The sequence below is a fragment of the Staurois parvus genome, unplaced genomic scaffold (genome assembly GCF_062004578.1).
Source record: "Staurois parvus isolate SC_StPar_1 unplaced genomic scaffold, SC_StPar_1.0 ptg000869l, whole genome shotgun sequence".
In the NCBI taxonomy this organism is placed as follows: Eukaryota; Metazoa; Chordata; class Amphibia; order Anura; family Ranidae; genus Staurois; species Staurois parvus.
In genome coordinates this window covers 194,824-207,466 of record NW_028318665.1, presented here as the reverse complement: position 1 = coordinate 207,466, position 12,643 = coordinate 194,824, and the positions used below count along the sequence as shown (strand labels likewise).

At 48.4% G+C, this 12,643-nt stretch overlaps 1 pseudogene; it reads right to left on the bottom strand.

Annotated features, from left to right (window-relative positions):
• Positions 1-12,265: 12,265 nt before the first annotated feature.
• LOC149443203 (U2 spliceosomal RNA) lies at positions 12,266-12,441 on the bottom strand (annotated as a pseudogene).
• Positions 12,442-12,643: the final 202 nt, after the last annotated feature.

The window sequence follows — 12,643 nt, the reverse complement described above, 5'->3', positions numbered from 1 at the left end:
TTTACATCAGGTGTCCCCAGTAGATTCCCCCTTTACATCAGGTGTCCCCAATACAGTCCCCCTTTACATCAGGTGTGCCCAATACAGTCCCCCTTTACATCAGGTGTCCCCAGTAGATTCCCCCTTTACATCAGGTGTCCCCAATACAGTCCCCCTTTACATCAGGTGTCCCCAATAGAGTCCCCCTTTACATCAGGTGTCCCCAGTAGATTCCCCCTTTACATCAGGTTCCCCAAATAGAGTCCCCCTTTACATCAGGTGTCCCTAATAGAATCCCCCTTTACATCAGGTGTCCCCAATAGAGTCCCCCTTTACATCAGATGCCCCCAGTAGAGTCCCCCTTTACATCAAGTGTTCCTAGTAGAGTCCTCTTTTACATAAGGTGTCCCCAGTAGAGTCCCTGTTTACATCAGGTGTCCCCAGTAGAGTTTCCCTTTAAATCAGGTGTTCCCATCAGAGTCCCCCTTTATATCAGGTGTCCCCAATAGAGTCCCCCTTTACATCATGTGTCCATAAAAGGGTCCCCCTTTACATTAGGTGTCCCCAATAGGCTCCCCCTTTACATCAGGTGTCACTAATAGAGTCCCCCTTTATATCAGGTGTCCCCAATAGAGTCCCCCTTTACATCATGTGTCCATAATAGGGTCCCCCTTTACATTAGGTGTCCCCAGTAGAGTCCCCCTTTACATCAGGTGTCTGTAGTAGAGTCTCTCTTTAAATCAGTTTCCCCAACAGAATCCCTGTTACACCAGAGTCCCCCTTTATATCAAGTGCCCCTAGTAGAGTCCCCCTTTAAAGTAAGTGTCCCCAGTAGAGTCCCCCTTTAAAGTAAGTGTCCCCAGTAGAGTCCCCCTTTGCATTAAGTGTCCCCAGTAGAGTCTCTCTTTACATCAGGTATCCCCAGTAGAGTCCCCTTTACATCAGGTACCCCCAATAGAGTCCCCTTCACATCAGGTGTCCCAAAGAGAGTCTCCCTTTACATCAGGTGTCCCCAGTAGAGTCCCCATTTAAATCAGGTGTCTCTAATAGAGCCCCCCTTTACATCAGGTGTCCCCAATAGAGCCCCCCTTTACATCAGGTACCCCCAATAGAGTCCCCTTCACATCAGGTGTCCCAAAGAGAGTCTCCCTTTACATCAGGTGTCCCCAGTAGAGTCCCCCTTTATATCAGGTGTCCCCAGTAGAGTCCCCATTTACATCAGGTGTCTCTAATAGAGCCCCCCTTTACATCAGGTGTCCCCAATAGAGCCCCCCTTTACATCAGGTGTCCCCAATAGAGCCCCCCTTTACATCAGGTGTCCCCAATAGAGCCCCCCTTTACATCAGGTGTCACCAATAGAGTCCCCCTTTACATCAGGAGTCCCCAATAAAGTCCCCCTTTACATCAGGTGTCTCCATACTTCTGAGTTGTTGAGCGCCCCCTTCCTTTACCCCTTGTACTGGCAGATTGGTACTTACATGGAATGAAGGAAGTGTCTCCTTCCTCTCTTCAGTTATGTGATATGTCGCAGGGGGAGAGAAGAAGGCCACAGTCCACCCTCCTTCCTCAGCAGAATAGAGCTGAGACTGAGGACAGTTCTCTATCTCAGGGCTGACACTTTTCTGCCCCTTGCATGCTGGAAAGAGGAGAAATTTGAGTCCTCCCTCCAGCAGCAACTATCGGCCACTGCTCCTTCTGACAGGAGTGACACTGCAGTCACTCCTGTCAGGAAGGAGTGGGATGAGCAACCAACTCATCAGTGACACCTCCCCCCCCCCCTCAAAGCTCAGCCGCCCCCTTCTCCCAGTCCTGTTGAGAATAATTACCCCCTTACAGACATCTAAAAAAGATCAATGGTGTCATTGGGAACTTAGCTGAGAGGCAGAAATTGCTCATTGTTCAAGGAACCCCTAGCAACCTCTGGAGGAACCTTTGGGAACCCTGGTTGAGAAACCCTGCAATAGAGGGCTGACAAGCTGCCGAGACTCTGCTTTCATAGAAAGTAATAAGGAAAGAGCTAAGGTCTCCGTGCCTCTGTTGTGAAATTTGAAGATGAGCATTTCCACAATGCCTATAGATACAGAGATCGGGGTTGGCTAGTTTTAAAATAGCTTTTACTACTTGTACAGATTATGTTCACACGTTAACAAGTGTAGTCCGAGGACAGGTTCACTTTACGGTTGTTTATAAAGCCATTTCGGGCTCCGGGGTGTCTTTTGTTTGCGTTCTGAATCTTCTTTTGTTCATTTTTGGCATTTTACGTTAAATCCACAACGAAAAAAGCGTATTTCCTTTTCTATATTTTTGAAGTTGCTATTTGCACTCAATTTTTGTATCCTATTGGCTAAAAAAAATACAATACATGAAAAAAAAAAAAACCCAGAAAAAGGCTCAAAATTTTTTTTTGAGCCTTTGTTTGCACTCATCTCTTTGGGGACTTTTTCAGTTTGTTTTTTTTCGCACAGCATACAATTGCTTTGATTTTTTTAATGGTTTCCACTTATCACAAAAAGCTTTAAAAAGTGTCTTTTTTCCCTCTAATTATGCCTTGCGGGTCCAAAAGATAAAAATAGAGGGAAAATTTGTCCACACTTTGTCAAAGACGGAACTGTTAATGTCCCTACTGGTGACCACGCGCCCCCCTCCCCCCCGGGCTAGGAATACTAGACACCTATTAATGTGGTCACCGAGTGTTCAAGGCTTTTAAGTAGAAAAACATTATGCGGCAGTTCATCTGCTACAATATTATTTGTGATGCCACTTGTAGAGAAATAGAATAATGCAGAAGTGTTTATTGAAGAACATGTTTCAGCATTTCATGACAATATTTCATAAATGACGAGCGGTTAGCATAAGTTATGCAGCAAAAACATTCCGGCGGTAATCAGGCAAAACACAAACATCAATACTGAATCCGCGCTGATTACATTCACTAAATAAAATAACACGAAGAAAGAAAATGCTTCTCGGTGTTAGACGAGTCAAGAGGGTTGTTTACAAGAGCATAGAATGCGAAGAAGCGGGGACGTGCAGCCAGATTCGGCATTTGTCATTCTAACTTGTACTCATGCGGGGAGCATTGTACGGACATGTTAGAAAGGGGTGAGGAGGTTTTAAAGGGCCATCTCCAATCTTCCAAGGGCCATCTCCATTCTGCCAAGGGCCATCTCCATTCTGCCAAGGGCCATCTCCAATCTTCCAAGGGCCATCTCCAATCTTCCAAGGGCCATCTCCAATGTTCCAAGGGCCATCTCCAATGTTCCAAGGGCCATCTCCAATCTTCCAAGGGCTATCTCCATTCTGCCAAGGGCCACCTCCATTCTTTCAAGGGCCACCTCCATTCTTCCAAGGGCCACCTCCATTCTTCCAAGGGCCACCTCCATTCTGCCAAGGGCCACCTCCATTCTTTCAAGGGCCACCTCCATTCTTCCAAGGGCCAATTCCATTCTTCCAAGGGCCAATTCCATTCTTCCAAGGGCCACCTCCATTCTGCCAAGGGCCACCTCCATTCTGCCAAGGGCCATCTCCATTCTGCCAAGGGCCACCTCCATTCTTCCAAGGGCCACCTCCATTCTTTCAAGGGCCACCTCCATTCTTCCAAGAGCCAATTCCATTCTTCCAAGGGCCACCTCCATTCTGCCAAGGGCCACCTCCATTCTGCCAAGGGCCACCTCCATTCTGCCAAGGGCCACCTCCATTCTGCCAAGGGCCACCTCCATTCTGCCAAGGGCCACCTCCATTCTTCCAAGGGCCACCTCCATTCTTCCAAGAGCCACCTCCATTCTTCCAAGGGCCACCTCCATTCTTCCAAGGGCCACCTCCATTTTTCCAAGAGTCACCTCCATTCTTCCAAGGGCCACCTCCATTTTCCCAAGAGCTGTGGACTTTAGAGGCTCCACGCTTAAATGACAAGGGGCACTATATAGAGGACTTCTTTTTTTTTTTTTTTTACAGGGCTGGTTTACTGTCCCAGCCTCCAACCCTTCTTTTTTCACAGCAGGGACTTGGACTGGCCATGGTAGAGCTTATGCAGAGGACTTTTTAGCTACCGCAGTGACTTGGTTTTATCCACCTTCCAAGGGCCATCTCCATTTTTCCCAGGGCCATCTCCATTCTTCTCATGCAGGGAGGCACCAACAAGCATTGTATGGACATGTTATAAAGGGTTGAAGGAGGTTTTAAAGGGCCATCTCCAATCTTCCAAGGGCCACCTCCATTTTTCCAAGAGCTGTGGACCCTAGAGGTTCCACGCTTAAATAACAAGGGGCACTATATAGAGGACTTCTTTATTTTTTTTACAAGGCTGGTTTACTGTCCCAGCACCCAACCCTTCTTTTTTCACAGCAGGGACTTGGACTGGCCATGGTAGAGCTTATGTAGAGGACTTTTCAGCTATCGCAGTGACTTGGTTTCATCCACCTTCCAAGGGCCATCTCCATTCTTCTCATGCAGGGAAGCACCAACAAGCATTGTATGGACATGTTATAAAGGGTTGAAGGAGGTTTTAAAGGGCCATCTCCAATCTTCCAAGGGCCATCTCCATTCTTCCAAGGGCCATCTCCATTCTTCCAAGGGCCATCTCCATTCTTCCAAGGGCCATCTCCAATCTTCCAAGGGCCATCTCCAATCTTCCAAGGGCCATCTCCAATCTTCCAAGGGCCACTTCCATTCTTCCTAGGGCTGTGGACCTTAGAGGTTCCACGCTTAAATGACAAGGGGCACTATATAGAGGACTTCTTTTTTTTTTTTTTACAGGGCTGGTTTACTGTCCCAGCACCCAACCCTTCTTTTTTCACAGCAGGGATTTGGACTGGCCATGGTAGAGCTTATGTAGAGGACTTTTTATCTACCGCAGTGACTTGGTTTCATCCACCTTCCAAGGGCCATCTCCATTCTTCTCATGCAGGGAGGCACCAACAAGCATTGTATGGACATGTTATAAAGGGTTGAAGGAGGTTTTAAAGGGCCATCTCCATTCTTCCAATAGCCACTTCCATTTTTCCAAGAGCTGTGGACCTTAGAAGTTCCACGCTTAAATGGCAAGGGGCACTACATAGAGGACTTTTTTTTTTTTACAGGGCTGGTTTACTGTCTCAGCACCCAACCCTTCTTTTTTCACAGCAGGGACTTGGACTGGCCATGGTAGAGCTTATGCAGAGGACTTTTTAGCTGTTGTAGTGACTTGGCTTCACACACCTTCCAAGGGCCATCTCCATTCTTCCAAGGGCCATCTCCATTCTTCCAAGGACCATCTCCATTCTTCCAAGGGCCACCTCCATTTTTCCAAGAGCTGTGGACCTTAGAGGTTCCATGCTTAAATGACAAGGGGCACTATATAGAGGACTTCTTTATTTTTTTTATAGGGCTGGTTTACTGTTCCAGCACCCAACCCTTCTTTTTTCACAGCAGGGACTTGGACTGAACATGTTTAGGTTGAGTTGGAAAGCCGATTGAGAGCCAGGTCTGCTCATCCAACATTAGTACCTGACCTCACAAATGGGCACAGGGTCAATGTCACAGGTGGGACATGGTCAATATCACAGGGGTTACAGGTACAATGTCACAGGGGGTATAGGGTCAATATCACAGGAGGTACAGAGTCAGTGTCACAGGGGGTACAGGGTCAATGTCACAAGGAGTACAACGTCAATGTCATGGGAGTACAGGGTCAATATTACAGGGGGTACAGGTACAATGTTACAGGGGGTACAGGGTCAGTATCACAGGGGGTACATTGTCAGTGTCATGGGAGTACAGGGTCAATGTCACAGGGGATACAGGTACAATGTTACAAGGTCAATGGCACAGGGAGTACAGCCTCAATGTCATGGGGGTACAGGTTCAATGTCACAGCGAGTACAGGGTCAATGTCACAGGGGGTACAAGGTCAATGTCACAGGGAGTACAGCCTCAATGTCATGGGGGTACAAGGTCAGTGTCACAGGGGGTACAGGGTTAATGTCACAGGCGGTACAGGTACAATGTTACAGGGAGTACAGGATCAGTGTTACAGGGGGTACAGGGTCAGTATCACAGGGGGTGCAAGGTCAAAGTCACAGGGGGTGCAGGGTAAGTACCACAGGGGGTACAGGTACAATGTTACAAGTGGTACAGGGTCAGTGTCAAGGGGCTACAATGTCAATGTCACAGGGGGTACAGGTACAATGTCACAGGGGGTACAGGTACAATGTTACAAGGGGTATAGGGTGAGTGTCACAGGGAGTACAGGGTCAGTATCATGGGGTACAGGGTCAAAGTCACAGGGGGTACAGCATCAGTATCACAGGTGGTACAGAGTCAGTGTCACGGGATACAAGGTCAGTGTCAAGGGGGTACAGGGTCAATGTCACAGGGGGCACAGGTATAATGTTACAAGGGGTACAGGGTCAGTGTCACAGGGAGTACAGGGTCAAAGTCACAGGGGGTACAGCATCAGTATCACAGGTGGTACAGAGTCAGTGTCACAGGGGTACAGAGTCAGTGTCACAGGGGTACAGAGTCAGTGTCACAGGGGTACAAGGTCAATGTCACAGGGAATACAGGGTCAATGTCACAGGGGGTACAGGGTCAATGTCACAGGGGGTACAGGGTCAGTGTCACAGGGGGTACAGGGTCAGTGTCACGGGGGGTACAAGGTCAATGTCACAGGGGGTACAGGGTCAGTGTCACGGGGGGTACAAGGTCAATGTCACAGGGGGTACAAAGTCAGTGTCACGGGGGTACAAGGTCAGTGTCACGGGGGTACAAGGTCAATGTCACAGGGGGTACAAGGTCAATGTCACAGGGGGTACAAAGTCAGTGTCACGGGGGTACAAGGTCAGTGTCACGGGGGTACAAGGTCAGTGTCACAGGGGGTAAAGATTGCCAACAATGCCATCAGTGACCTCTGCAACCCTTCATGTTACCACGATCCATTCATGTTATCTTCCCATTCACATTGCTTTTCTATATTTCAATTTCCTCAACATCCCCATAACGGGCCCCTTCCACCAGCGGGCTCCTAGCACCTGCATGGGCTGCTCTGACCTGCCTGGAATCCATTTTCTGGGAGACCCGGTACCCTTGGGTTCCTGGTGACTGACGTCCTCTCCCACCCTCCATGCCTAGTCCTCCTCCGCAGAGAAGAATGCTCCTAAATTGCTGATAATAGTCATTACAGCCGGCCATTCACACGGCAATAAAGAGAACACGGCGCCGCTCTGTAAGTGTGAACACAAAGGACAGAAAGAAGCGGAATTTAGATTTACATGAATGCAGATACACTCAGCTCCCTGCAAGTACAATTAATTTTAAACAAAAGGAAATGGGATCTGTGTCATCCGAACAAAGGCAGCCGAACAAAAGGAAATGACTGTAGTAAATTAAACGGCACGTAGATAAAGGCAACAGAAAAATTGAATTAGATGCCGGCCCCATATGGAAGTCTGCTTTCATTTAGTTCTTTAGGGAAATCGGCATCTGGTGTAATTATATCTGTTTGCACAGTAATGTTTTCTTGGATGCTGAGATAATCTGATAAACATCCATACGTACGACGCCAGATCCCCCCTCCCAGGAACAAATGCCCCCCTAATACCTCAACATGAACTTCCAATCTGATGAGATTTGGCCTTCTCTGGTTCCCCCCTCCCCCCTCATCAATATGCTAATATCATTTTTGGATTAAACCTTTACATTTTCATGACTTTATTGTAGATCCATTGATGTCATCATTGGCTCTCTGTGCTTCTCTATGCAATGCAGGCAGATTGTGGCTGGTGGGAGGGGTTGGCAGGGGGCTGTACATAGCTTCTTGAAAACATCATGACACCCTGTCTCAGTACTCCTCTCAAAATCCCCCAGTCCTGATGCAAGCAGTGGGAGGAGTTATGCAAATATCAAAATGCTATGAAGGGTGAATGTAGGTATGTGATGCTGAGCCTCCATGATTGAAAGAACTGAAATCCAGTAATGAAAGGGGAGGGGCCAGGGACTGTCAGGCTGGGGAGGAAAGTGCTAGATGATGCTGGATGTCCTCCAGCCAGGAAAACAGGTGGAGCTCTGTCTGACTTGCTGCAGCTGCTAAGGCACATTGTGAGAAGCTCCCAGCGTGCAGTGATATCAGAGGAACTCATCCCAGTCCAGGGGAGGAGCCGGTACACCTGTGCAAGACTGAAGGGGAGGAGTCGGTACACCTGTGCAAGAATGAAGGGGAGGAGCTGGTACACCTGTGCAAGACTGAAGGGGAGGAGTCGGTACACCTGTGCAAGACTGAAGGGGAGGAGCCGGGACACCTGTGCAAGACTGAAGGGGAGGAGCCAGTACACCTGTGCAAGACTGAAGGGGAGGAGTCGGTACACCAGTCCAAGACTGAAGGGGAGGAGCCGGGACACCTGTGCAAGACTGAAGGGGAGGAGCCGGGACACCTGTGCAAGACTGAAGGGGAGGAGCCGGGACACCTGTGCAAGACTGAAGGGGAGGAGCCGGGACACCTGTGCAAGACTGAAGGGGAGGAGTCGGGACACCTGTGCAAGACTGAAGGGGAGGAGTCGGTACACCAGTCCAAGACTGAAGGGGAGGAACCGGTACACCTGTGCAAGACTGAAGGGGAGGAACCGGTACACCTGTGCAAGACTGAAGGGGAGGAGCCGGGACACCTGTGCAAGACTGAAGGGGAGGAGCCGGGACACCTGTGCAAGACTGAAGGGGAGGAGCCGGGACACCTGTGCAAGACTGAAGGGGAGGAGCCAGTACACCTGTGCAAGACTGAAGGGGAGGAGCCAGTACACCTGTGCAAGACTGAAGGGGAGGAGTCAGTACACCAGTCCAAGACTGGAGGGGAGGAGCCGGTACACCTGTGCAAGACTGAAGGGGAGGAGCCGGGACACCTGTGCAAGACTGGAGGGGAGGAGCCGGTACACCTGTGCAAGACCATTAACCTGTTGAAGGTCAATATTACACCTTTCCATCCACTCCAGAAGGGAAGCTGTATTGTCTTTACTCAAAGTATTAATCCAAGCCTCGCTCTCGGAGTTCATCACGTTGTTGTCCATCATTAGAGAATTAGCTGCTCTCCCCATGGGCATTAATCAGTGGGTGGAAGGCTAGCCCCTAATCCCCTCCAAAAGTCCATGTCCTGGTTGGGTCTGTCACATAACTCCTTTATTTTTGCAGAAGGGCACCATTTGTTTCCTCATTTTTTCCCCCCCAAGTCCGCAATACAAAAACAAAACACCAAAGTCAACCAAAAAAGTATATGTAAACCAGGGCTTTTTTCAGCAGGAACGTGGGGGAACACCTCCAGCACTGGATATATATGGCAAGGGGTGCTGGGGTGTGCTGGAGGGTCTATTGATGCTTGCTGTTAGGGGATCTATTGTTGCTGTGGGGGATCTATTTTTGAGTGGGAAGGTCTATTGTTGCTGGTGGGGGATCTGTTGTTGCTAGGGGTCTAGGGGCTGGGGGGTAATTTGTTTCTGGGAGGGATCTACTGTTGAGGGAGGGGTCTACTATTGCTGGCTCCTGGGGGATTTAGAGATTTGATGTTTGCTGCGATTGTTGCTAGGGGATCTATTGTTGCTGGAGGGGGTCTCTTTTTGAGTGGGGAGGGTCTATTGTTGCTGGTGTGGGATCTGTTGTTGCTAGGAGTCTTATCTTTCTGGGGGGTAATTTGTTTCTGGGATGGATCTACTGTTGAGGGAGGGGTCTACTATTGCTGGCTCCTGGGGGATTTAGAGATTTGATGTTGCTGAGATTGTTGCTGGGGGATCTATTTTTGCTGGGGGGAATCTATTGTTGCTGGGTGGGTCTATTGTTGCTGGCTGTAGGGGATCTATTTTACTGCTTTGTCTTTAATAAATTCCAAATTCTCTACTATTGCTGGCTCCTGTAGGATTTAGAGATTTGATGTTGCTGCGATTGTTGCTGGGGGATCTATTTTTGCTGGGGGGATCTATTGTTGCTGGGTGGGTCTATTGTTGCTGGCTGTAGGGGATCTATTTTACTGCTTTGTCTTTAATAAATTCCAAATTCTCTACTATTGCTGGCTCCTGTAGGATTTAGAGATTTGATATTGCTGCGATTGTTGCTGGGGGATCTATTTTTGCCGCGGGGATCTATTGTTGCTGGGTGGGTCTATTGTTGCTGGCTGTAGGGGATCTATTTTACTGCTTTGTCTTTAATAAATTCCAAATTACTCAGAACAAGACTACGATGCTTGGTTCTGTATTCTCTACAAGAAGCGGTAGTGGGAGGTGGGTAGGAGGTGGAACCAAGGGTTGATGCTTGGAGGTGGGTAGGGGGGCGGAGACAGGGGTGACTCAGAAGGGGCAGTTCCTGCACCTATTCTCTGAAAAAAAGCCTCGTGTAAAACACGTTGACTCATCTGATCTCCTCCAGAAGAGGAAGGACCCTTCCCAGACCCTTCGGGGCACAAGACACCTGACAGGGGCAAGGCATACTTAGGTCCACTTAGCCAAAAGGCCTTGTGGACTTCGCTTCTCATGATCAGCCGAAGCTGTCAAAGGAGTACTAGGTGAGAGGCTCTCCCAAAAAGAGACTCCCCCCAAGCAGGGGCGGACTGACAAGTCATGGGGCCCCCGAGCAATCGGGGATCATGGGGCCCCTGTGTCCTTGCTCAAACTCAAAAAAGCCTATGAAAAAGGTACCAGGGGCATCTCATGGGGCCCCCTACTGACCCCAGGCCCTCGGGCAGTGCCCTAGTTTCCAAATGGTCAGTCCACCCCTGCCCCCAAGACAGGAGAGGAAGAAACCTAAGAGCCACACATCCTCTCTCAGGATTCAGTGTAGGCCTGAAGACCCACACCCTACCATCCAAGTGAAAAAAACAAAATACATACAGCAAGCGCAAACTGATATATGTGAAGAAAAATAAATAGAATAAAAATAGAGCCAGTGCATATGCATTTGGGTAGGCCTTGCAACCTGGTAACAAAATTGCCCCCGTTTTGGTCAAAAGGCCTCACCCATGAGTCATGGTGCAAAAAGGTATGGTGATGTAGCCTAGTGATGTTATACAAGTTGGGTTCCCAAACCCATAGTGCTGCTGTGGTACCTCCAAGACACCCCTTCTAGGGAGAGTTTGACACTGTGGGCCCTCTGCCTTCCCAGTCCTCAACCAGACAAGGTAGCACACAGTTCATCTCAGGAGGCACTGGACGCCCTAAAATCCCCCATACTGGGGAAGTGCTGCCAACCAACAGTCTACATCAGCAATGGGCAAACTACGGCCCGCGGAGTGATACTGTCAGGATGGCTGTCAGGATGTGTGTAGGCGGGGCAGCGTGACGAACGTGAGGGGAGTTAGGCTCCTCTCACAGTCCGCCCTGAAGACCGGAACGGCGCGGGAACACGGCGAGAGGAACGCGCGGAGCAAAGGTAAGTGAATTGAATTACTATATGGGGGATGAATTACTATATGGGGGATGAATTACTATGGGGGATGAATTACTATATGGGGGATGAATTACTATATGGGGGATGAATTACTATGGGGGATGAATTACTATATGGGGGATGAATTACTATATGGGGGATGAATTACTATATGGGGGATGAATTACTATATGGGGGATTAATTACTATATGGGGGATGAATTACTATATGGGGGATGAATTACTATGGGGGATGAATTACTATATGGGGGATGAATTACTATATGGGGGATGAATTACTATGGGGGATGAATTACTATATGGGGGATGAATTACTATGGGAGATGAATTACTATATGGGGGATGAATTACTATATGGGGGATGAATTACTATGGGGGATGAATTACTATATGGGGGATGAATTACTATATGGGGGATGAATTACTATGGGGGATGAAATACTATGGGGGATTAATTACTATGGGGGATGAATTACTATATGGGGGATGAATTACTATATGGGGGATGAATTACTATGGGGGATGAATTACTATATGGGGGATGAATTACTATATGGGGGATGAATTACTATGGGGGATGAATTACTATATGGGGGATGAATTACTATGGGGGATGAATTACTATGGGGGATGAATTACTATATGGGGGATGAATTACTATATGGGGGATGAATTACTATATGGGGGATGAATTACTATGGGGGATGAATTACTATATGGGGGATGAATTACTATATGGGGGATTAATTACCATGCTTACTATGGGGGAATATTACTATACTTACTATGGATGACACATACACATCATTCATCTACTCTTGGTCCGGCCCCCGGGTCCAATATATGAATCCATTGCGGCCCTCAAGTCAAAAAGTTTGCCCACCCCTGGTCTACATGGTGCATGCTCAAATCAGGTTCCTTCTCAAGGAGGAGATCTCTCAGGACCCCCCATCAGCAGGGATACCATACAGCCAACCATCTCAGCCAGAAAGACGGCAGAGCACCCCTACAGGAGGCTGATAAGAACAGATACTACGGTTGATCTTAGCCAAAAGGCCAAGAAGTGATGTTTCCTCAACTTCTCAATTTCAGATCGCAGACCACGTACCTGTCAACATTCATACAATATAATTACTATTATTATTATTAGATTTTTCCATTTCCGTCTGCCTTCCCGCCATGCGGAGAGCTGGAGGAGCTACTTCTAGAGAAGTCCGTCAATGGCAGACCGTTCGTCCTTGTGAGCAGAAACCACTTGAGCCCCCTTTTA